Source organism: Diabrotica virgifera, chromosome 9, assembly GCF_917563875.1.
Source record: "Diabrotica virgifera virgifera chromosome 9, PGI_DIABVI_V3a".
Classification (NCBI taxonomy): Eukaryota; Metazoa; Arthropoda; class Insecta; order Coleoptera; family Chrysomelidae; genus Diabrotica; species Diabrotica virgifera.
The window spans coordinates 172,361,890-172,385,089 of NC_065451.1; the positions used below are offsets into that span (position 1 = coordinate 172,361,890).

A 23,200-nucleotide genomic window follows, 5' to 3' on the forward strand; every position below is an offset into this window, starting at 1 on the left:
GCAGTAAGTGTCATAAGTGTCAATTATAATCGATGCATATGAACCGAAAACACAAGAAGAATGGTTACATCATCAGAACTCATCACAAAATACAGAAAAAATACCAAAAAAGTACAAAAGCATAACTAGAAAAGGCAATGACCCAACATATCACTGACTGACACAGACACCGATACCAACCAACTAGTCCAACGCATCCCACGAAAATAAAATACATGAACAGACAATAGAACACAAATCCCTAAAATATTTTCGAACAAAGAGAACCTTTACAGAATCGTCAAATACCACAAATTCCTAGAAAACATCCCTTATTCCCCAGAGGTCGAACCAACAGAACAACAAGCCATCCTACACACACAAGGTCCAATTTCTTACATCCATGAGTGGAAGGACGACCTAGAATCCTGTACAGAAAACAGCGAAATAGCCAAATACAAATATCAGCAGGCCAACCAATAGACTATGCAACAATAAACAAACAACCCCAGTTTCACATACTAACGCCCCTTTTACACACTAAGAATTTGAAACTGGCGAGGGTTAGAACGCACGATGGCATTCCAATGGTGGCTCGAGCAATCCTATGGCACCTTTCTCATTACATGGCGGTTGGAGCATTCGGTGTAGTGTGAAAGTTACCATTGGTTTACGTAAGCCACCATTGGAACGTCATCGTGCGTTCTAGCGATCGCACGTTCAAATTATTAGTGTGTGAAAGGAGTGTAAGAATTTGAAGGTGCGGCCAATATAATGCACGATGACATTCCAATGATGGCTCGAGCAATCCATTGGAATAGTGATCTTGCGTTCTAGCCATCGCACGTTTAAATTCTTCGTATACGAAACTGCACTTATAGACCAACACACTCTCACACCCTCACACTCCAGACACAGAACAGCCTCACCATCTCCCAACCCTACATCTATCCAAAACATCCCAAGCAGTACATAAATACACACAATACACAAGCAGACACCAAAAACCAAAAAACATTAACACAGAATCAGATAGCAGACATCACACACCTCCTTCTCAATCCAACATTCCACCTACCAGGGCCCCCGTAAGAGTTACAGACGCCTGTGTGCAAAAAAATATTTTGGCGTCCCTTAAGTCATTTTGGATAATGTTTTTTTATTTATTTTTTTGACGGTAGGTAGGGAGGTATATGCTTGAAATAAAGCAAAAAACTAAACTTTAGAAGTATTATTCATAATTAGCGTGACCAACTCAAGTCAGTCCAATTCGAGACAAGGCTGAAAAAAAAACCTAAAATCCGGGACGTTTCAATGAAAACCGGGCCATTTTTTTTTAATATAGAACTTTAATATGATTTTATTGATTATTTAACATTTTTATGTTGACAAATATTTTTTTGATGGGATGCGTTGTAATGATAATTAGATTTTTGTTAGTTTTTGATGTTTCGACTTCCAATCTGGAAATCGTTCTCAAAAAGGGAAAAATTAGAAAATTTAACTGATGTTGGATTTCCATGTGAATAGAACCTTAGGTTAATATCAAAATATAATTATCATTATTTGATATTCATGTTTTTGAATCGTCTTTCAGAAGACGATAATTACAATTTTCTTACAAAATATTCAGAAAAGCAAAACCTACATTTTTTACTTGAGATTTTTGGTATCAATAATAATTTTTAAGTTATCTTGAAAAAAAAAAGAAATTTTTTTATAAAAAAAATTTACTTTAAAACCAAATTTTTTCAAAAATAATCACTTTAAACCGATGAAACTTACAGATTATAAAATATAAACCATACATACATAAAGTAAATGGTAAAGCGGTAACGAATAATTTCATTTGGAATGCTAATTATTAGGGAGTGAGTTTTACGATTTTTTTTACAAAAAATAAGGGGTTTTTAGTTTGAGCGTAATTTAGTTACTTTTGATGCTAGAAATTTTTCTTTAAAACAAAATTAAAGCTTTTTTGCTTTGGAAATTGTAATGAGTTTTCTCCGAAAAGTGCTTCATTTTTTGGTTATTTCACGTTGAAATATTTGATTTGAAATTTGACGAATAAGGACCTACTTTTCATTAGCTACAAATCTGCATCTACTGGGTTTACAGACTTCATAAATATACCCCATTTTTTCACCTTTTTGTAAGCTATATTTTTGCTAAGATCATTTTTTTCGATAAAATACTTAGTTTTTGAGTTATTTGCGAAAAACTGTCTAAAACGGGTTTTTCTTGTTGAGGATTAAACTCGTATAAATATACGCGCAAATAAAGTATTGACATTGAAACTGGGAACTAACTCTATAGAACCAAAGTTGCTCAGGAAGTTTATCCAATTCCGGACATATTTTGAACGTATATTTTTTCTTCCCCGAGAAGGGGTGAAACTCACCTCCAGGTAAAAAACAGACATCGGCACAATCAAATACAATTTTTTTTCTTTGACGTGTTAGCGATGTATGTGTATGCTTTGATATTAATACAAGCGGTCCTTTAAAATTCACATCAAAAACCGTGAGTAAATGGACTATTATTTGTATACTAAAGTATCAAAATGAAACAAACAGAATAAAATCATAATAAAATAAATTAAAATGCCTGACTTCTGTCATTTTCTCGCACATAGGAATCGGCAGTAACTGGATGATATACCAGAGAACAATTGTGGTTATTGTTCTCTGGATATACTAATAAAATTTCGTGTGGATGTATACCTGCTTCTGCTTTAGGTACCGTGTACTACATGATGACGTTGGTCATCATCATGTTTACAAGTCCATAAAACTTTTCTCTATCGGCTGCTGCGCAAAATAATTTTTCTACTGTGGTTCCACTTCATGGTCTAATATTACGAAACCATGAAAGATTTTTTCAATCAATCCTTCTCTTTCCCTCCACTTTTCCTTATATTATAAGAGGAAGTAGATGCTATTTAGGTCCTCTAATTATATGGCCAAACTATTCTGCTTTTCTCCTCCTTTTCTCCTATGTATGCCTTTTTATACACTATTAAAAAATTAATTTTTGTTTTTTTTTTCCAAAAATGTTTTTTTTTTCAATTTTTGACCCCGACTTTTGGCGCCCCTAAAGGATAGCGCCCGTGTGCATTGCACATTTTGCACATATGGTAGCGGGGGTCCTGCTACCTACAAAGAACGAACGACCCACTACATACGTGTAAATAATGATTCTTTCGATTCTTGTGAAATAATCGCTCACTATCAAACGAATCGTTCTATATCAGGTCATCTCTACTATAAACTAATAAAATTGGATGCAATTATCTAAAAATAACATTGTTTTCCTTAACTTTACAAGACAACACGATGTTTAACTTTCGTAAACAAAATAATTATGGATAAAATTAGTCAAGCAAAAAGTAAACTTTCAACATTTTTTTCCTGTTTTTCCAAAGTTTATTAACGCGTATTAATCTTTATTATGTTTGCATTGAAATTTCTTTTTATGGTGCATATTTGCTTAAAATAAACATTTTTATAGTCGGAATGTGGCAAATTTGAAAATATACTAAGATCGTATAAAATTTTGTTTACCCAGGAAAAAATAATAATCAGGGCAATATTAACAGAACGTTCATCATTTTTGGGATTCTCTGGGATTGACAACGTCTCGGTTTTCTGGTGTCTTTCCTTATCTTCCAGCTATGGCCCATTGGCCAGTCTCTTTTTATTAGCGTTATTAGATTTTATAGCATAAAGTAGTCTGAGAAACCCTCCGTTGGGAAACAAACGTTAGTCGAACCCGCTTATTAGAATACCAGTTATAGGAATATCGCGGATTATGGTCGGTTATTATTTTGTGTTTGTAGTTTGTTTGTGTCACCATAAAAAGATATTCAGTCATGTTTTTTTTTATATATTTGTTATTTTGTAATCGAGAACCTTTTTAAAGGTAAGTTTTTCTGATTGTAAGGTAGAGATTTTCTGATTGTAGGTACCTACTGTTTATCCAACAGTTTTAAAATACACATTTTATTTTATTTCGTATTTTGTTGTTAGGTCTAAGGGCTCCGATCAGCTGTTGTGTACAGACGGTGGAAAAATTCAACAAGTAAACATATATTTAATCCAAATTAAATACTCATATTTCTATGTAAAATGTCACATTATTGTATAAATAAATAATTAAGAAACAAAAGTTGTTTGTGTTTTACCTTTATTGTCCACTTGAATAAAATATTAAATATTGGAAGTACCGTAACTGGAGTTATGAAGCAGTATCAAACATAACTCCAATTCTATCAGGAGTACCCCAGGGCAGTATATTGGGACCAACTTTATACTTACTCTACACAGCAGATATTCCCACAACAGCAAACAGCACAATTGCTACATACGCAGATGATACTGTTATAATGGCCTCTAGCTCGGTTCCAGTTACAGCGTGCCAAAATTTACATCATTTAAATGGTTTAGAGAAATGGTTACAACTGTGGTGAGTTAAAGTAAATGGCAGCAAATCTGCACATATAACATTCACTTTATGCAGGGAAAGTGTACCATCTGTGCATATAAACAATACCATCATACCCACAAGAAATGATGTTAAATACTTAGGAATACATTTTGACAGCCGACTAAATTGGGGAAAGCACATCTGGAAAAAACGACTACAACTAGGAATAATATACAGGAAAATGTATTGGTTCATGAACAAAAAGTCCAAATTAAGTCTATACAATAAATTATTATTGTATAAGTCTATCCTAAAGCCAGTTTGGACTTACGGTATTCAGATATGGGGTACAGCATCTAATTCCCATTTACTGAAACTTCAGCGTTTTCAATCAAAAGTTTTGAGACATATTACCAACGCTCCGTGGTATGTGCCTAATTATGTTATACATCGAGACCTTCAGATCCAAAACATTAAAGACACCGTTGTCTCACTCAGTGGAACCTACAAAAATAGACTACTGAAGCATCCAAATACGCTTGCGCAAGACCTACTTAAGCGACCCAGGAGAGGAAGACTAAAACGCCGTGACCCATTAGACCTTTCTGTACCTGTAATTACTGAAACGTAGACTATATAATTTAATGTGTGTGTATTTTAACTATTGATGTTTTTTTTATATGTTCGTAAAATATGTTTTTGTAAATTGTTATTTAGATCTCAGATATTTTTATCAGAAATGTATCGCAAAGGATTTTCATCACTGGATGGATTTCCACTATGTTAATGTGATAAACCTATTGCTTATTGTTTTTTTTTTAATTGTAAAAACAGATTGCAGTAAATAAAGGATGTTTAAAAAAAATATTTCTATGTAAAATGTCACATTATTGTATAAATAAATAATTAAGAAACAAAAGTTGTTTGTGTTTTACCTTTATTGTCCACTTGAATAAAATATTAAATATTGGAAGTACCGTATGGAGGATATGATGTACCTAGCATGGAGGCTAGATTACGCTACCCTTCCTATCCAATCAACAACAAGAACGTTTAAAATTTCACACCTATCATGTCGAATCTACAGACCACTTATGTGGAGGCCAGATTTGTAGTATCCTTCCAATTAACCAGGTGATGAAAAACATGACATATTTTTTGAAGAGTAGGTAAGATCGCATTCTACCCAATCACACAACACTTTTATCTATGTAACAGTTATCCAAGAACATTCAAAAGTCGTCTCTAATTTAATGGTGACAATGTCATTTTCAAGTAATGTTAATGTACATATCCATACTAGTGAGAATTTTACTACACGTAAGTTGCCGTGTAAAGAGAGAAAAAAGCAGGGATATCCGTAAAATTTTGGCGCCTGAACTCTTAAGAAGGCTAAATAAAAATTGAACGAGAGCGGCACAAGATACCTATGTTCAGCAGTGGACTTTTGACTCTGGATGATAGTGATATCAATCGAAGCCAAGTTACCCGAAGAGTTCAGATATCGGCTTCCGGTTCTTCTTTCAGTCAGGGTGAAAACCTAAGACTTACGAAGTCCAATTACTTGTTTGCTTAAAATTATCTCAGCTACATTTCCGGTTTGTAACATTTTTTCTACAACGTACAGATTTTTGGTAAATTAATATTTTCGGTCCCCCGTACGAGTGGGGTTTTAAGGGGAAGCCCGGGGGTAGCAGTGACTTCTTCTTGCAGTACCATCTCCTATTGGAGGTTGGCTACCATCATAGCAATCTTAACTTTATTGGCTGCAGCTCTGAACAACTGTATTGAACTGCACCCGTACCACTTTCTTAAATTTCGCAACCAGGAAATCATCCTACGTCCCACATTTCTGTTTCCCGAGATTTTTCCGTGGATTAGATTCCGATGAGTCTTATTAGCAGGGAGTACTTTTCCCCTCTTATTATGTGGCCTAGATATTCCAGTTTTGTCGTTTGTATGGTTTTTATGACTTCACATTCCTTCCCCATCTTCAGCAAAACATCTTGATTTGTTACTCTCTCTGTCCATGGTATTTTCCACATTCTCCTGTAGCACCACATCTCGAATGCCTCAATGTTTTGCTGTTTATCTTTTTCAGTGTCCAAGCCCACATAACAATTTCATGTTCTTAGTAGATTCATAGAACATACTTTTCAGAAAAAGTATATACTGAGAATATGCGTTTATTGCGAATGTGCAGAGCACATACTGAGTATATACTACATTACAGTACTTAAACGTTCTATGTATAAACTTAGAATGTACTACCGCACTTCTTTTCAGTATATACTAAGAATATACTTTTTAGAACATTCCAGGGACGTGCTATAAACCTTCTATTTATATACTTAGAACGTACTACCGCACATCTTTTTAGTTTCTACTAAGAACGTACTTTTTAGAATATTCCAAGGAAGTGCTATAAACCTTCTATTTATATACTTAGAACGTACTACTGCACATTTTTGTATTAGAAGAATATATTTTTTAAGAGATTCTAAGAAAGTGCTATCAAGTGCTATATTTCTCAGAAGTATGTTTTCAGCATCACCTAATCTCATATTAGGTTCTACTGGTTCTACCAAATACCTATTATATTTACATATTTTAATGGCAAATGAGAATGTAGTTAGTACCTACATTCTGCAATATTACTTAAAAAGTAAGTACATATTTATAAATTTTAGTTATCTATATAAACTATTGTATTATAATATTTAGCTAAACAAAACTATGTATGAGTAACTAAAATTTATATACTTATATGTACTTACTTATATGTATCTATTAAATAATATTGAGTTACCAAAATAGATTATACCTGTTTTGAAGCACAGCAAACAAAATAAAGAGATTATGTATGTTCTTTAGTCCTAGTACTTTATTATCATTCGTCTTCATCCTTAACACTGCCACACTGCATAGATACATATTTTCGATTTCATATTTTACCGTTGTTTCCTACCCTGATCCATTCAAGTAATAAGACAAGACGGGGTTAGGGGGATATGTATTGTGGAAGTGGAATAACAACATCGGTGCACTGGTGGTTAGTGTTGCCAAACGGAGGGAAATTTCACTTTTTGCGGGAATTTTCAACATAAAAGGTGATAAAGGGAAAAGTTAACTCAAAAGGGAATTTTTGTTCCAGTCCAAATTGTAAAATATTAAAAAAAATCAAAATATTTGAAAATAATTAAACATATCTTCTCAGATTTTGTAAACAGAAGGGAATTTTTTTATAAAAGTGGGAATTTTTAAGGTTGACGGAAAAAGCTTACTCGATGGTTGGCAACACCAAAGCCTTTGGTTGTGGGTTTTGGCATGCTTTGGTTCTGGAATGGCCCGTATCACAGCCTCCCGTATTGAATTGAATGTACCTAAATTCAAATTCCAACGATGTAAAAATACTCATGATAAACTCGAAATGGTAAAGTTATTTCAATTATGAAAACGAATTTTTAATAATAAACGTTAATACAATTAATGTTTAAACTTTTTTACCATACAACAATTTTGAAATGAAATTCGTCCAATACTACCTACATACATAAATTTTATTAATTATTTTAAAATATAACGAAGTTAATAATCTATAAGGCTAATATTATGCTTCCTATACATATATATTATTTTTAAGATATTTTAAAAGTATCTACTTATAAGTATGTGTTAAGAATGTACTTATAAGTATGTGCTAAGAATATTCGATAAAGGTATATTCTAAGAATAAACTTTTACGAATATTCCGAGTTACTACGTACACGAATGTACTCAGTATATTCGGTACGAGAATATACTTTAAAGTATATGCAAAGAACATGAAATTTAGAATGTTTTTTAAGGTACATGCTATGCTTGTACTACGCACATACTAAAAAGAATATACTCCGATGAACGTTGGTAGTATATGCTTAGAACATCATTGTTATGTGGGAGCTTCCACGCCGTACAGTAGAACAGAGAAAACATAGCACCTTAACATTCTCGTTCTTAAGTTTAGATTTATATCTCGTAACAATGACAAACTTCTTTAAATCTTATTTGGGGCCCCAAAACTGACAGTCTCAGCAAAATTCAGCTTGTTCGTCTCGCTTTTGAAGATTAAACCTTTGGCAACTGGCCTAATTTACTTTTCTTAAATTTTAATTATGTTTCCACATTTTTTTCCGACATTAAAGAAAATCTTTCTCTTCCAAAAGTTGTCACTTTAGTGTTCTTTTGTTAAATACCTCCCTTCATACCTCCGCGTTTTTAAATTAAATATGACAGTAAAGGAAACCTTGTATTATTTAGCATATTGAGGAGCCTGGCAGTCGCATTTCCCTCCCTTCTAAAAAGCTTTCATCGCGAATATCTCCCCTGTTTATTGTGCTTTTCCGTTAGACCGGAAATAAAAAAGGAATTGAATGACTTTGCTGTAGCTACAGTCTGATTTATCTATTGTTTCGGAATAAATGTTAAACATCAGAGAGCTTCTCTCTATTAGAAGTGCTAATGCTGCGAAAGAGCACAAATTTCTTTACTTCTCAGTCCTTTATAATACAGGTAATAACAAGAAAATATTTTGTGAAATGCAGACAATGAAAAATTATTAAAACGAGACAATATATTATACGGCGGAGCAGCACATTGAAAATCTGAGTTATGAAGAAGTATGTACGGACAAAATTTCAGCAGAATTATTAAAACATGGGGATCCGAACTCTGGGGAAGAATTCTTTACCTAATAACATTAATATTGACCAAGGAGCAAATGCCGGAAAAAAGGGCAGATTGCTTTATACAGCCAATATATAAATAAAAAAATATGAAAACAATATTTTTAAGAAACGCTTTTCTTTAGTTACGAGTGACTAAAATTAAATATATTATAAACAAATCAACCAAAAAGCAAAAAATAAAAAGAATTGAAAAAATCTAACACATTCGTCAAAGAAAGGCGTCTTCATCGAATAAACGGTTTTCGCACCACGCTTTTCTTTAACGAATGTGTTAGATTTTTCAATACTTTTTATTTTTTGCTTTTTAGTTGACTTTTTTATAATATATTTAATTTTAATCACTCGTAACTAAAGAAAAGCGTTTCTTAAAAATGTTTTTCATATTTTTTATTTTCTACTTTTTAGTCTTACGCTTTTCGAACATTAAAATATATCGTCATGTTTATTAAAATATGTATAAAACATATGATGTACAAACATAAAAAGTAGTCGGAATCGGCAAAAAATTTGAAACTTTATTGTTTATTTATGAAGCATAACGTAAACAAAGAAAAATAAAAAACGTGGGATCAGAAGTACTACCAAATATAAAGGGATTCGAAATAGAAAGAGCTTTAAAAGAACTAAAAAATAATAAAGCTCCAGGACAGGACGGTATAATTGCCGAGCTCTTGAAAACAAGCAAGACAGTAACAATCCCTATACTAACAGAGCTATTTAATAAATGTCTCCATAATAGCAAGATCCCTAAAGACTGGAACGAAAGTCTAGTAATACTTTTACACAAAAAAGGGGACAAATGTGACCTACAGAATTACAGACCGATATCGTTGCTCAGTCAAGTATACAAACTATTCATGAGAATTATTAACAACCGGTTAACCTACAAAATGGACAATTACCAACCAGTGGAACAGGCTGGCTTCCGCAAAGGATATAGTACATCAGACCATCTGCTGACAATGAGAACATTGATAGAGAAGGCAAATGAATACCAACTACCCGTATTTCTTGCCTTCGTAGACTATGAAAAGGCGTTTGATAGTATCGAGATGTGGGCCATAGAACAAGCTATTAATAATTGTAGAATAGATTCGAGATATAGACAACTAATACATAATATATATGAAAATGCAACTATGATAGTACAACTAGACGAAAATACAAATCCCATCCCTATTAAGAGAGGCGTGAGACAAGGAGACGTAATATCGCCAAAGCTTTTCAACCTAGCACTAGAAGACGTCTTCAAAACGACAAATTGGTCAACCTATGGCATTAACGTTAATGGCAAGAAGCTAAATCACCTCAGATTCGCTGACGACATTGTGATTATAGCGAGCTCATTCGAGGAACTGCAAATTATGATAGAGGAACTCGCAGGCAGCTCCCAATACGTCGGTCTAAAAATGAACATGAAGAAAACAAAAATAATGACAAACACAGATGACCCCAGACGCATAACTATAAATGGCAGTGAGATAGAAAAAGTCCAGGAATATATCTACCTAGGCCAAATCCTGAAACTTGACAAAGAAAACCAAAGTGCGGAAATTAATAGGAGAGCAAGACTAGCATGGGCAGGATTTGGAAAACTTGGTTGGATACTTAAGAACCGCAAAATACATCAATATTTGAGGACCAAAGTGTTCAACCAGTGCATCCTTCCTATCATGACATATGGGTGTCAAACCTGGACCCTAACCAAGGCAAATATGAATAAACTAGCTACAACAGAAAGAGCTATGGAAAGAGCAATGTTAGGTATACGACTGTCAGATAAAAAGAGGAGCGACTGGGTAAGATCAAAAACAAAAGTCGAGGACATAACAACAAAAGTTGCCAAACTTAAATGGAGCTTTGCAGGCCACACTGTTAGACAAAAAGACCAACGTTGGAATGCCACGATACAACATTGGAGACCTTACCAAAGTAAACGACCGAGAGGAAGACCACAGATGAGATGGGTTGATGATATTAAAAGAGTAGCCGGAACGAATTGGAAATATGTTGCTCAGGATAGAGACCGATGGAAGGAGTTGGGAGAGGCCTATGTCCAAACGTGGACGATAGAAGGCTAAGAAGAACGTAAACAATTAACGTAAAAAGTGAAATTATGTATAGCTCATATAATTAGCTACAATCTGTAAAAGTTTCAAGTTTCTTCATTGTAAAAAACAAGAGAATTTAAGCATTTTCCGATAAAATCGTTTTTTTATTTAAACAATTAATAAACAAAAAATTTTTTATTGACTATTCGTGTATTGTTCCCGCGAATACATATGCCTGCAAATTTTTAGTCATTTGCATTGGAGAAAAGGCAGTCAAATTAACGTCCAAAGATTTGACCCAAACGATTGAACTAAAGAAAAGCGTTTGATACGACAAAACGAATTCTAATGTTAATTGTACCACAAAACGTCTCTACCGGTGGTGTACCGGTATTGTCAAAATACAAATGAAATTTATTATTAATAGACGTCGAAACGTTAATAAAATTATTTTGTCAAGTTAAATTGTAGCTTATTTCCCATTTAGAATAGTTAATTATAAAAATTCCACAAATATATAGCTTCAGACCAACATGGAGAACTGACTTCCCTGTTTGACATCAATATGGGAGTGAGACAGGAGACAGGGATACGCAGTATCAACCATGCTGTTCAACCTTACGCACTACCTCACGCAGATACGCACTATGAACCTTTCTATTAGAAGTTATTACGCTACGAAAGAACACAAATTCCTTTAGTTCTCAGTCTTTTATAATACAGGTAATAAAAGGAAAATATTTTGATGATATTGAAATTACAATAATTGAAAAGGACGTAACAGAAATCCATCTATACAAATAATTTGAAAGATAACAAATGAAGATATATTTCTAATAAAAAAATATGAAAAAAATATTTTTAAGAAACGCTTTTCTTTAGTTACGCGTAACTAAAATTAAACATATTATAAAAAATCAACTTAAAAGCAAAAAATAAAAAAAAATTGAAAAATCTAACACATTCGTCAAGAAAAGCGTGACGCGTCTTCATCGAATAAAGGGTTTTCGCACCACGCTTTTCTTTAACGAATGTGTTAGATTTTTTCAATTTTTTTTATTTTTTGATTTTTTGATTTTTACTTGATTCTTTTATAATATGCTTAATTTTAGTCACTCGTAACTAAAGAAAAGCGTTTCTTACAAATATCGTCGCACAAAACGTCTCTACCGGTGGTTTTTCTTAGACTACGATAAAAACACGAATTTTTTTAATTCGAGTTTTGGTTGAAGTTTTGTTTCGTATCGTATTGAAATTTGACACGAATAAACGCCGATTTATATATAAACAAATATATGAGCGTTCAAAATTTGAAGCTTTATTGTTCATTTATGAAGCATAACGTTAACAATTAACGTAGAAAGTGAAATTATGTATAGTTCATATCATTAGCTACAATCCGTAAAAGTTTTAAGTTTCTACATTGTAAAAAACAAGAGAATTTAATAAGCATTTTCTAAGCATATAGAATATGAGCATTTTTAATAAGCATATAAGCATTTTCTATTAAAATCGTTTTTTTTTATTAAACAATTAATAAACATAAAAATTTTTTTATTGACTATTCGTGTATTGAAGAAAGTCAGTCAAATTAACGTCTAAAGATTTGATGCAAACTATTGAAGTAAAGAAAAGCATTTAAAAACTGCAATTTCTTCGATAAATTCACACCAAAAATTTAGCAAAAGTTTTTCTTTCAGCGTTTTTTTTTTTGTAAAAACAGACACTTCGCGGAAAAGGGACTAAACATAGAAATCGAAGGAATTAGACTAAAACATAATCCAAACCCAAAATATCTCGGTCTATCGCGCTCTACAACACTTACAAAAAACTGCAACTAAGTACAAAAAGAACGCAAGTGTCAAAAGCGTTCTGGCATTAGTCCATTCTCTATTCAACAGTGGAACATTGTGCTCCAGTCTTGCTAAACACTAACGTCCTAGATGTATACAGTGAGCACGTAAAGGTTGGAATAAATTCATTTTCTCGAGAATGGACAACTTTGGAAAAAAATCCCGGAAGAAATCAATTTTTATTTTTAAATTACGACTTTTTGGCATATATATCATACTAGTGACGTCACCCATCTGGGCGTGATGACGTCATCGATGATTTTTTTAAATGAGAATAGTGGTCGTGTGATAGCTCATTTGAAAGGTAATTAAATTCTCTATTCAGTAATATAAACATTAACATATTTATTTATACAGGCTGTCCAAAAAAAAATTTTTTGGATTAAGTTTATTGACATAAAAAGAAGAATATATGTAATTTATTTAATTCAACATTTTACTGCTCTCAGAAAACAGAAAAAAATGAATATTTGAAAAATAATCATTGATATTGGCATACATTAAATGTTCAAATTGTCACGAGGCTGGTGGGTGGCTGCTTTAATATTGAATGTAAGCAAAAAAACAGCATTTATTTGCCAAAAAACATTTTTTTCTGTTTTTTGATAGCAGTCAAATGTATTTTGAATTAAATAAATTAAACACATTCTTCTTTTTATGTCAATAAATTTAATTCAAAAAAAATTTTTTAGTCACCCTCTATAAATAATTATGTTAATGTTTATATTACTGAATAAAGAATTGAATTACCTTTCAAATGAGCTATCATACCACCCCTATTCTCATTTAAAAAAATCATCGATGACGTCATCACGCCCAGACGGGTGACGTCACTAGTATAATATATATGCCAAAAAGTCGTAATTTAAAAATAAAAATTGACCTGTTTCGGGATTTTTTTCCAAAACCGTCCGTTCTTGAGAAAATGAATTTATTCCAACCTTTACGTGCTCACTGTATACAGTCAAATCAACATTGAGATATAGTACAGGGTGCGGCAAAAGTTAGTTCCCGCTATGTAGTTTCGTGCATAAGCGCTATAAGTACATGCTAACAATCGGCCTCGCATAACAGCTAGGTGGCCCCTTCTTTTTGTAGGGTTAACCTTGAGTTTCGTTCATCTGCCTGTCACGTGTTGCTGTTCGTTGTGTGTGTCGGTGTGTTGTTAGTAACGAGTTAAACATGCAGGCGGGCGGCAAATACACGAAATAAGAACGCGTTTTTCTTTTGCGATTTCTTTTTATGGGGTCTGCTGAAGAATAGTGTGTATGCTAGGCGACCGCAAACTCTGCCACAGTTGAAGACAAAATTATTGAGGAAGAATTTGAACACCTCCGTCAGAACAAGGCAATCCTCAGCCGAACATGCCGTAGCGTTGCGAGCCGTTGTGAACGTTGTATCGAGGAAGATGGACACCAGTTCGAACATAAAGCTTAGATTTTTATATGCACCTTTGTAACCCAAATTTACTACTTAATTAAACGTTTTGCATTTTCATTTTCCGATATTTTTCGATTGTGCAAATCGGGGAACTGACTTTTGCCGCACCCTGTACTATTTCGGGGACCAAAAAACCCAAAGGTTTTGTCTTTTTCGAGCCGAGAATGGTGTAACCATATAAACAAAATTTTAAACCAAAAACTGCCTTACCACCACCAGAGTAAGAAGCCAGTACCTTCTGCTCGTTTACATATACAGGCAAATATCAACTAGAATAATGGTAGGTACACAAGTACATATACAAAAGAAAGGAATAACACCAGCCTTCAGAACAAACAACTTAAACAAGTATATCAAGAACAACAAGAGCCAAAAGAAAAGCACTTACACAGTGGGGTATACAAATTTGCATGTGGTGAATACCCAAAAACTTACATCGACCAAACTGGTAGAACTTTTAACAAACGTATAGCAGAACACAAAAAGGCGTTCAATAAAAACAGATTCTACGTACGCACTTCATAGGCTATTGATTATGTACTATAGAAAGGAACTACAACGTTAACGGGGTTTTATTATTTCATATGGTCAATGAATCTCTATGTATGAAAAAACCGCGGAGTGCTACCATTTAAAGGGGTGCGTTTTTGAGAAATGGGTGAATTAGTCCCTGGACACAGGTTACATTAGGGTGAGTTCTATGCCCTTTGGGTACAAACACGTCTACATAAAAATTGTTCCTGGTTAAATTTACTATCTAAATATAACTTTTTAAAGTCAAAGATACTTTTTTTTACAAAAATATATTCAAAAGAAAAAGCACAAAGAAACCCAAAAGAAAGAAATTTTGTTTTTTGTCCCATAACTTTTGTCCACGGGGATATATGTATAGACATTGCTTCACAGAAAAAAAATCTTACATATTTTGTCTTTAAAATGGTGTTCGGTAGAGGTCATTAGGATTTACAGTTTTCGAAATATGATTTTTCAAAGTTCGCTACTCACAGCAATTTTGGGCAATTTTCCTTGTTATTTCGCAAATATTGTTCTGTAACTTTTTTCTACGTAACTTTAGGCATATGCAATGGTACATGTAAGATTAATAGAAATCAATTATCTTTAAAATATTCTACGGTATAATGTTGTACGACTTCTTTTAAAGAGGTTATCTTTTTCAAGACTTTATACTTTTAACGAGTTTTTATATTTTTCACGATTATTTTTTAAATTTCGCATTATAACTTTTTTTTTCTTCATTTAGGTATATATTATATAATAAAAAAGAAAACTTATTCTGTTTACTTTAACCCGGGAGTAGTCGCGCTCACTTCCGTAACGTCGATAGTCGCGTGTGAGATTCTATCTCAAAATACGAATTTAACACAAATTTTTATTTTGTACTTTTTTTATCTACTTTTTATATTGAAAATATATATTTCTAACAATTTTATTAAAAAAACCTGTGTTAACGGCCACCTGCCAACATTGGCCACCTGTCCTAACGGCCAGTTCAAAAATTTCCCAAACCAATTATATGTAGACTACAAAAACTGGCAATACCGTCCACCTTTCTATATCGGCCAATAGATCTTTCATTTTTAGTGGCCGTTACTGACAAATTTTACTGTACATATTACGAAAAAGGATGAAATGTGAGATTCTATCTAACGGCGCGACTACTCGCGGGTTAAAGGTAATTGGCTCCCCCCAAAGCCATAAATTCCACAAAAAGAAGAAGAAGAAAAAAAATTCCTACGCATTACTACACTCCTAGCTACTGCCCTTCCTCGAGGCACTTAAGAAATTTTTTTAAAATTACAAAATTTTTCATCAAGTTATCGCGAAAAAGGATAAAAATTGAGATTCTATCTCACCGCGCGACTACTCGCGGGTTAAAATGGTGTATTATAAAAAATTTTAGGATTATTAATAATTTTTGAATAAGATATGCTTTTTCAAAATGTAATAAGTACTTGCAACGATTTTTGATTTTAGGATTATTTTTTAAATTCCTCATTATAACTTTTTTATGTGATTGTGTGTTATGATTGAATCTTATTTTTTATAGGTAATAATTTGGATCCACTTGACTCGGCCGGGTAAACTTCAAAATATGGATTAATTCCAATATTTACTGTCAAAGCTCCTGCACCACAAGCTTTGCTTGAAAAAAATAGCATGTAAATGTACCAAAGGATGTACAAAACTGCGGTTGTAGGAAGATAGGAATTAGTTGTTCAATATTCTGCAAAGGGTGCATGTGCATGGGTACTAATTGTGGGAACTCTACTGAGGTGTCAGAGGAAGATATTGGAGCTAATGCTAACAAAGAGATGGACTTTGATTTTGAAAATTTTTTTAGATGTTAACGTTTAAATAATTTTAACTAAAGTGATGTTTTCTAAGACTAATGTTTATGTAATTTTTGTAAAAGAAATAATTTTAAATAATACACGTAAAAAAATATCAAAGAATCACTCGGTTTCCATTACATATTTAAATATAGATGATACACCATTTTAAAGAACAGAAAGTAAGCCCTCTTTATTGAGCAATATATAGTATATTCATGTACGAGAAAAAAAAAGTTATAATCAGAAATTTCAAAAATAATCGTAAATAATGTAAAAAATATTTTTTTTATATTAGGTATTATGCAATATATAATATAATATTATATTATATATACTATATATAATATATTATATAATAATATTATTTTATTTTTATATTGTATTATAAAAAATTGTTAAAAGTATAAAACCTTGAAAAACCATAATCTCTTTAAAAAAAGTCGTACAACGTTATACAGTAGACCATTTTAAAGGTAATTGATTTCTATTCCTATTACGTGTACTATTACATATACCTAAAGTTACGTAGAAAAAATTTACAGAACAATATTTGCGAAATAACAAGGAAAATTGCCCAAAATTGCTGTGAGTGGCGAACTTTGAAAAATCATATTTTGAAAACTATAAATCCTAATTACCTCTACTAAACAACATTTTAAAGAAGAAATATGTAGGTTTTTTTTCTGTAAAGCAATGTCTATACCTATATCCTCGTGGACAAAAGTTATGGGACAAAAAACAAAATGTCTTTCTTTTGGGTTTCTTTGTGCTTTTTCTTTTGGACATATTTTTGTAAAAAAAAGTATCACTGACTTTAAAAAGTGATATTTAGATAGTAAATTTAACCAGGAAAAATTTTTATGTAGATATGTTTGTACCAAAAATGCATAGAACTCACCCTAATGTAACCTGTGCCCAGGGACCAATTCACCCATTTCTCAAAAACGCACCCCTTTAAATGGTAGCACCCCGCGGTTTTTTTCATATATAGATGTCCATTGACCATATGAAATAATAAAACCCCGTTAACGTTGTAGTTCCTTTTAGCTATCTTATTTTGAATATAATCAATAGCCTATCACCTTTCTAGATCATAATCATTCTTTTAATGACCAATTTCAAATTCTCCTTATGGTAGGGTAGCCCAAGCGGGGATTTTTGCAGTAACTCGAGAGCGTCAGATTATCATACGGGGAGAAACCTGGTATCCTGTAGATGTACCTCTACCATATATTGGCTCTAAACACAGGATCGTTCGTTAATGATGGGCCGAAAAAAAGCTATCCTTAGAAAAACTCGAAATCGTCAGATTAAGATAAGGTAAGTTAAGTACATGCAAAACAATGTATATTTCAAAAATCTGACGATTTGGGCGGGGCGTAAGGAAATGGGTGATTCACAAAGTTTCACAAGAAAAAAGCGAATATTTCGCGAAATGAACGATAGATCTAAAAACTAAAAAATACGTACTCAATACTTGTCAAAAATCTATAGAATGATAACAAAGACGACACCCCACGGAGAGGGGTGGGGGGTAAATTTAAAATTTTAAATACGAATCCCGCGATATTTCGCGAAATGAACATCAGATCGAAAAACTGAAAAATACACTTATTCAATATATTTGAAAAATCTATCGAATGGCACCAAACACGACCCCCCCCCCCGGAGGTAGAGTGGGGGTTACTTTAAAATTTTGAATAGGCGCCCCCATTTTTACTTTATCGTACTACATACGTAGTATAATAGTTACTTTATCGTACTACATACGTAGTATAATAGATAAAGTTATAGGATCGCGCAAAAATTTTTTTTTCAGATTTCACTTTTTTTCGACGTTTTGAGTTCACATGAGTCTAAAAAGCAAACAAAAAAACATGTAGGAAGTATGTACGTATGTCGCCACCGCCCAGCAAAAACTACTGGACCGATTTCGATGAAATTCGGTATGAGTAAGTTTAAGAGAATTTTGTCGAGAAAGTAAGCTTTTAAAAAAACCTCTCAAAGGGGGGCCGAAATAGGGGGGTTTTTTGGGGCCCATTTTTGCAAATTTTGACCGAAACGAATTAAATTTAACTCAAAGTTAGCTCATCGATAGGTAAATAGAAATTCGAAATTTGACATTTCCAAATTCAAAATGGCGGCCAACATCGCCGACCGCCTACCCGATACATTTCCTTACCTATCTAAAAACTTGTTTAAGATAAGTTTAATTTGAAAAAGTCGTTATATAACCTAAAGATATAAGAAGAATATTATCGTTTTTCAGAAAAAGTTATGGGTTGCCTATATTTAAGGGGTGAAAATTTGACATAACTTTGAACTAGATTTTCTCAAAAATGGCTCAAAGGAATTTGTTTATTTTTTGATATATTTTTGATATCCTATCGGTAAACTGAATGACAGTCAGATTTTTTAACTCGCCATAGGAGGGGAGTTATGAATTTTTTATAAAAAAATATTCGAGTGCCCGTAACTTCCTCTGTTTGGCAAACATATATGGTACTTTATTACCCATTATCACAATAAATTTTACCCAAAATATGGCTTCCGGTTGAACCGGAAATAAAAAAAAATCGTAATTTTTTAGATCCGCCCTATATATTTTTACGAATTTTGAAAGAATGCAAAATTACCTTTACAATGACATAAAACTCGTTGATATAGCTGTGTGTGTCCTCTCTCACGCGATCATAGCAGAGCATTATTATGAGGCGGTCAATGAGGGTATTTGGCTCCGAATTCCATCCTACTACATCGATGTACTTGATATTTTCACAGTAAGTAGGGAATAGCTCAAGAAACAAAATCTACTCTATATACTATGGCGCTTTTTATCTTGGGCCGGTTCCCACCCCTTCAAGGGGGTGGAAAATTTGTTGGTCAAAATAACCACGGAAGTGGCTATTTCTAAGCAAAAACTGGTCTATACTTTTTTTTGAGAACTCAATACTTTTTGAGTTATGCGTAGTTGAAAACTGGCCATTTTCATTGAAAAATTGCACCTTTTTGGACGGTTTTTTGTGAATACCTTAAAAACTATGCATCGAATTAAAAATATTTTCAAGTATACAAGGTGTCTCTAAAATATCAAAATAACGAGTAACTGTGTTATTTTTATAGAATGCCAGTATCTAGTACGATAACGATAATAGATCGGTACGATAAAGATCTCGGGCGGCCCTCCCGTCCAGCGTTTTTATTGCATATTTGGATTCCTTACGTAAAAATAAGTAACTTTTATTTGAAACATTTTTTCGAATTATGGATAAATGGCGCTATAATCGGAAAAAACGATTGTTGGAAATGGAAAATTAAATAAAAAATGGAAAGTCCCCACTAAAATGGAAAACTTTACTTAACTTTTTTGGTTTTAGAACCTACTCTTCACAACCCAGTAGGTCCCAAAAGCGCTCGAGTGACTGCACATTTAGCATACTTTCGTCCCCTACTATTATTCAAAATAAAGACCTTAAGCTATACCTATTAGAATCATCAAATTAATAAACTAAAAATTAAAGATGTAATTCAGAATTACCAACTTGATACAAACAGCTCTTCACTCCTCAACTTATTCAGTTAGAGATTATAATGGGTAGAGTCATAGTAAAATCACATCATTTGAAAAAGGTACTCTGCCGAAATAGTTGTAGTGACATTAGTTTGTAATAAATTCTGTGGAAGTATTGAAAACCAACGTTTTCGATGTTTTATTGTTAGATAAAATGAACTTCCGGATGAACTAATGAACTACCGAAGTAGAGGTCGTCCACCAACACGTTGGACTGATCGGGGCTGCTTTATCCATTAGGCAATATAGGCAATTGCTTAGGGCGACAAATTATGAGAGGGCGGCAAAAATACTGTACAAAAAATATTTGTATATAAAAATTAAAATCGAATAAGATTTAAGTACATACAGTACATCCATCAATGAAATATAAGTGGGCATTCATTTCTAGAAAACAAATTGCATTTTCCGTGTCGCGCGATTGGACAGTCGCGCGTCGGCAGCACCGCAAAGGCGGCGGGCGCACTGTTCTATATTTTTTTTTAAACTGAATCCTTTTGGGTTATTCGTGGTTGAAAATTTGCCATTTTCATTGACAAATGCCTCCTTTTCGGACGATTTTTTGCGAATACCTTAAAAATTATGCATCTAACGAAAAAAACTATATAAAATATTTTTGTAGCTTATGAAAAATCAAAGAGATTCGTTCCTTCATAAGTCTTCTAGTGATAACATAAAAAGAGATATGGTAGGTGAAAAGAATTTTTTTTGTGCATGCTCAAATGGGTGTGTTCAACTTAATAACAGAGAAATGGTCGATTTTAAGGGTATAATGCTATCAATATCTTTTGTAAGTACTGCCTGAAATGACCTTTAAAACGACCGCACTGTTAAATTTCGATTACATTCAAACGAAGCGAGATATGGTGCAACAAAAAAGGATGACTAATTTATTTTAAGATAAAATGCGAAGTGTGTATATTTTAACCTCTCATCCACCAGATTTAAATGCATCGTTTTGCTTCTACAATACCTTTTACTATAGTGTTATTTCTATGTTTAACAAGTTGGACGGGTTTAAAATGTATGGCTTTTGAAAAAAATAATATCAAATTATAGATAGCATTTTTAAATTTAAATCTTCCTTTTTCTCTATACAACTCGAAAATGATAATGAGATACAGTAATGAAAGAAAAATAAAATTGTTATCTAAAAGAAAACCTACATTTTTGTAAGGTATTTTTTACGTATCTCTTACCACTTTCGAATTACATGGAGAAAAAGGAAGATTTTTAAGGACATTTAAAAATGCGCTCTATAACTTGATCTCATTCTTTTTAAAAACCCGTCCAACTTTTTAAATATAGAAATAACACTATAGTAGAAGGTATTCTAGAAGAAAAACGATGCATTTAAATTCTGGTGGATGAGGGGTTAAATATACTTCTCATTTTTCCTTAAAATACATTAATCATAAGTTTTTCGCACCGTATCTCGCTTAGTTTGAATGTAACCGACATTTAACAGTTCTCTTTTTAAAGGTCTTTTCAAGCACTACAAAAGGTATTCGTAGCATTATACTCCTAAAATCGACAATGTCTCTGTTATTTTAAGTTGAATACACCCATTTGAGCGAGCACAAAAAATCTGTTTCCAAAAAAAACCATCTCTTTTTTTATTAAAACTAGAAGATTTATGAAAAAATTAATTTCTCTGATTTTTCATAAACTACAAAAATGTTTTATATAGTTTTTTTCGTTAGATGCACAATTTTTATGGTATTCCCAAAAAAACCGTCTCCGAAAAGTGTCATTTTTCAATGAAAATAGCAAATTTTTAACCACGAATAACTCAAAAATATTGAGTTTTCAAAAAAGTTTATAAAACAGTTATTGCTTAGAATTTTAGGTTCTCTGGCCACTTCCGGTGTTAGTTTGATAAAAAAAAATTCCAGCCCCGAGAACGGGTGGGAACCACCCCTAAGTTAAAAGCGTCATAGGATATAGCGTAGACTTTGTTTCTTGAACTATTCCCTACTTACAGTGAAAATATCAAATAAATTGATGCAGTTGGATGGAATTCGGAGCCAAATACCCTCACTGACTGCACTAATAGATACCTACATCATTCATACATGAATGCATTCACTTAAATGTTCATTTGGATACCACAATAAAATCACCAATCATTGATAATTGACATATCTAAATATTTAAAGAAGAGTGGATTGAAAGATATTTTCCCTAATTTTGATTTGCTTTGCGCATTTATTTGTGCCTCCCAGTTGCCAACCAAAGTGTCCGCTGAAAGGTCATTTTCGAAAATGTCAAGAATTAAAAATAGTCATGAAAATAATTTATAGATGATTTTTCCAAAAAAAAAAATCAAGAAAGAAATCTGATGTGATCGAACTGGAATGACAATTTTTATGTATTATTTAAATAAAAAAATCTGCTTGCAATTTTTTTTTTCGCAAAAATGGTAAATGCTTGAATGGCGGCTACTAGAGAATTGCCTAGGGCGTCAATTGACCCAAACGCGGCTCTGGGACTGATGCTTTAAAACGTTGGCATAGGAATTGGATACAAGAGGCATAAGATCGAAATAGATGAAATTATGAGGGAGATCTATGTCCTGCAGTAGACAAGCAAAGATTGAATGATAAAAATAAACTTCCATCAAGTAACGGTCGAATCCATCATTTATTCAAAAATATGTCACACCGCTAATAACCCTAGGGGTTGATGAGGTTAGAAAATTATAAATAATAAAGCATATCAGTTGTAGGTAGAACCTATTAACGCTTTAAAAAAGTTTGTTAATTGAAAAACTCCGCTCTAGTCTATTTCTTTAAACACA

The 23,200-nt window shown here is 32.7% G+C and overlaps 1 protein-coding gene across 4 annotated transcripts in view; it reads right to left on the reverse strand.

Moving 5' to 3' along the window:
* Positions 1 to 23,200, reverse strand: part of LOC126892114 (ancylostoma secreted protein-like) — a 328,099-nt gene that overhangs the window by 232,384 nt on the left and 72,515 nt on the right. The gene's annotated exons all lie outside the window — the stretch shown is intronic.